The following is a 3,755-nucleotide window of genomic DNA, read 5'->3' as shown; positions in this document are numbered from 1 at the left end:
ATAAAGATGTGCCTGATGCCTTCTCTGAAGGAAAGCATCAGGGCAGTGACTCTAGTGTGAGTGTGAGTGAACTGTGGTGACCCTGACTGAGTGATGCCCCTTTCTAAGCCCTGGTTTAATAGTGTAGTTAAGCTGTGGCTCTGGGAACACCTGCGGGCTCAGCAGTTGAGCATCTGCCTTCAGCCCAGGGCGTGTTCCTGGGGTCTCAGGATCGAGTCCCACATCGGGCTCCCTGCATGGAGCCTGCTTCTCCCTCTGCCTGTGTCTCTGCCTCTCTGTGTCTCATGAATAAATAGATCTTAAAAAAAATGAAAGTGGCTGAAGTATCCAGTCCTTGTTGGATGTGTTGACAATTCATAGGGTTGTTGTGAGAAGCAAAGTTAAACATGTAAATAATTGTCTTCGGACAGGGCCTGGGGCCCAGTGAAAGCCTCGTGGTTATTAGCTGCCACTGTTGTTCTGCCCCAGGACCGTGCACGTTACTGGGCATCATGAGACAGCTTCACAAAAACCTGGTCCTAACTGTTTCCAACTTGCCAGGTGACCTTAGATAAACCACTTTCTCTGGCCTTTGGTTTCCCCAGGTGACCTCCAGGGCTCCACCCGGCATTCATTTTCCCTTTTCTGGAGCTTTGCCATGGCTTCCTTCCTTCTAGGCCTTGATACTGCCAGGGCCTGCCCAGGGTGGTGCCTGTCCCTGGCTCTGCTGCCAAGTGGCAACTGTCACCCTTGCCTGCCTGCCAGTGATTCAGATGGGGAGGTCCTGGGAAAGGTCAGAATCCAGGGACAGAGCCTCTCAGGGCCTGGAAAGATAAATAGGAAAGGGAATGAAAAGAACAAGTTGTTGCTTGCTTAGCTCTAAGGTGTGTCCATTTGCCCAGAATATCAGGATGGGCCCGGACAGAGAAAATCGAGCCCCTGGAAGATCTAGTCTTCCCTCAGCCCCGGGAAGAGCAAGCGTGTCACCTCTCACATGGCTTATAAAGCACGTTCACAGCCAGGATGCTCCCTCCTTTTGGTCACTGCCTCCAAACACACTCCTCCTCAACTGGAACAAAATTGGAGCCCATCTCCCAGCTTCTAGGCCTCCACGCCTGCCTCCTGGCCGCCTCCCCTCCAGGCATCCTATCTGCCCACCCCTTGCTCACCACCCTGCAGCCCACTGGCCTGTCCGTTTTCCTGACAAGCCAGGGTTATTCCCATCACTTGGGCTGTTATTTCTGCCTGGGATGTCTTCTGTCGCTCCTTCAATGGCTGGCTCCTTTTCACTTTCTTTCTTCTTGGAGGCCTACCTTAGCTGCCCCTTCAAGCAGTCTTCCCCAGGTGCCCTGGACTGTCCTGTGGGTCACTTTTACTCTGGGAGTCTCCTGCATCTGTGTTCATTGCCTGTGAGTCCCGGGAAGCCAGGGCCTTGTCTGCAGATCACTGCTGCACCGACGGGCCCAAGGCAGTGCCTGGGGTGTAGGAGGTTGTCAGTAATATCTGCTAAAGGACCAAACGTGTGACATCCCCACACATCATCACATGAAAGGAGGGTGAAGGCCCAGGAGGAGGAATGCCGCAAGGGCCTTTCTGAGGAGGCTTGGCAGCGTCACTCCGGCTCTGCGGGTATACCAGAAGCCATGGAATTGTACACCTGAAGGGTGAATTATATCATATGTGACTCATATCTCCAATAAAGCTGGTTAAAAAACCCTCTCATCTATCAAAAAACGCAGTTGGGACCTAAAAGGGAAAGTTATCGAGCCAGGGCCAAATGCCAGAAGGGACAAAGTGGGACCGGAAGACTGGGCTGTATGACCCCCACGGCTATTCCATTCCTCTGCACTCAGTGACCTCCCTCGGGATAGGGCAAGGCAGGTGAGGGGTAGCACTTACCTGGCTAAAAATTAAATGTCTACACAAACAAATCTTAGCTAATATTTTAACAGCGTTGTCTGTGGGTGATCAAATTTTCTTTCTTCTTTCTGGTGCTGCGTGAATACATTTTTTTCTTTCTGTTTTAGTTTTTTTTTTTTTTAATTGAGGCATAATTGACCCGCAACATTATATTAGTTTTAAATGTAAAACCTAATGATTTGTTATTTGCATAGATTATAAAAAGATTACTACAATAAGTCTAGTTTAACATCATCCTGCCAGAGTTATGGAATTTCTTTCTTGTGATAAGAGCTTTTAAGATCTACTCTCTTAGGAACTTTCAGATATGTGATATAGCGTAGTGAATTATAGTCACCAGGCTGTCCATTATATCCCCAGGATCTATTTATCTTCTAACTGGAAGTTGTAGGAGTATTTCGATGTAAAAAAATGTTAAATCCCTTTCTGAAAGAAAACATACAGGAAATGTAGGTGTAGTTAGTACAATAGGCATCAAGAGTAAACAATCCCTCTTGTAATTGTTCAGCTGAAACTAAGTGCTTTCTGAGTGCTGAGCACTGTGCTCAGTGCAGACTGCGTATTGTTGCTTTTCGTCCTCACACTGACAATGATTGTCCTCCTGTTCAGATGAGTACGTTAGGGTTCTGAGAAACCAAGTGGTGTGTCCAAGATGACATGGCAGGTGGTGGCAGGGCTGGGATTTAGCCTCAGGTCTGTCCAGCTGCTTCTCATGGAGCTATATTGCCTATACCAATAGAGACAAGTCTGGCCGCTGTTCCCACTGATCAACTGCAACGGTCAGTTCCAGACTTTGCACTGATGGACAGTAGGGAAGGAGAGTGAGTAGAGAGGTGAAGACGCAGGGCAGCATGTTGTACAGGAGCAGCTAGGGGTCAGAGGGGAAGGTGAGTGGTGCCACAACACCATATCACTTCATTCTCTGTCAGGTATGTTGGGGTGGCTGTACTCTGTGAGAGCCAGGAGAGAGGGACAGTGGGAGCTGGGAGCAATGGTCAAACTCTGGGAGGGGGTTCATTGGGTCTAACTATTTCCATCTTGGTAGATAGTGAGCCCCCTATCACAGGAAGTAAACAAGCTGAGGCTCGATTTTAAATTGGCAGAAATGCTGAAAAGTGGCTTTATGCACTGGGCAGAGATTGTACTAGGTAACCTTAGTAGTCAGGGTATGTTGGGTAACAAACAACCCCCCCTCCCCCCCAGAACTCAGTGGCTTGCAACAACAAATGGTTAGTTCTCATTCACTGGTCTGCAGGTCAGCTGTGGCTCTGCTGGGCTTGGGTTCAGATCTGCTCCATGTATTTTTAATTCTTGTAGTTCCTGGAACGAGCTCTTCTCGTGGCCTATGCTGACAGCATGAAAGCAGGAACAGACATAGGCAATGCATCTTAAGTCCTCTGGTCTGTATGGCCACACTGTCAGTTCCACTCAGCTTCCATTGGTCAAAGCAAGTCAAGTCACACGGCCAAGTCTACGTCCATGGGTTTGGGATGTGTATTCTGCGCACAGAGTGCAGAGAGCAAATATTTACTGAGCACTAATGCATCTACCACAGTGACCTTTCAGATGATCTGCTCCATACCAAAGAAATAGATATACGATTTTCTGGATCCCTCCAGGAATGTGTGGTAATGAGTAAACATGGCTAACCCCAACTCCAAAATGTCTCCTTGCTCTGCTTTGTCTGCCTTTCTCCTGGTTTGTGTGCGCTGTTGTCATCCATCCATTCATTTCTTCACTCGTTCCCTAGTCTGGCAGAAATAGGATTGTGAGATGGGTCAGTTTCTGACCTCGACTTCCTTATAGCCCTATGCAGGAGACAGCATAGAAAGATAAACAACACACAATCCCTGGGA

Source organism: Vulpes lagopus, chromosome 3, assembly GCF_018345385.1.
Source record: "Vulpes lagopus strain Blue_001 chromosome 3, ASM1834538v1, whole genome shotgun sequence".
Taxonomy (NCBI): domain Eukaryota; kingdom Metazoa; phylum Chordata; class Mammalia; order Carnivora; family Canidae; genus Vulpes; species Vulpes lagopus.
This window is presented reverse-complemented; position numbering follows the sequence as displayed.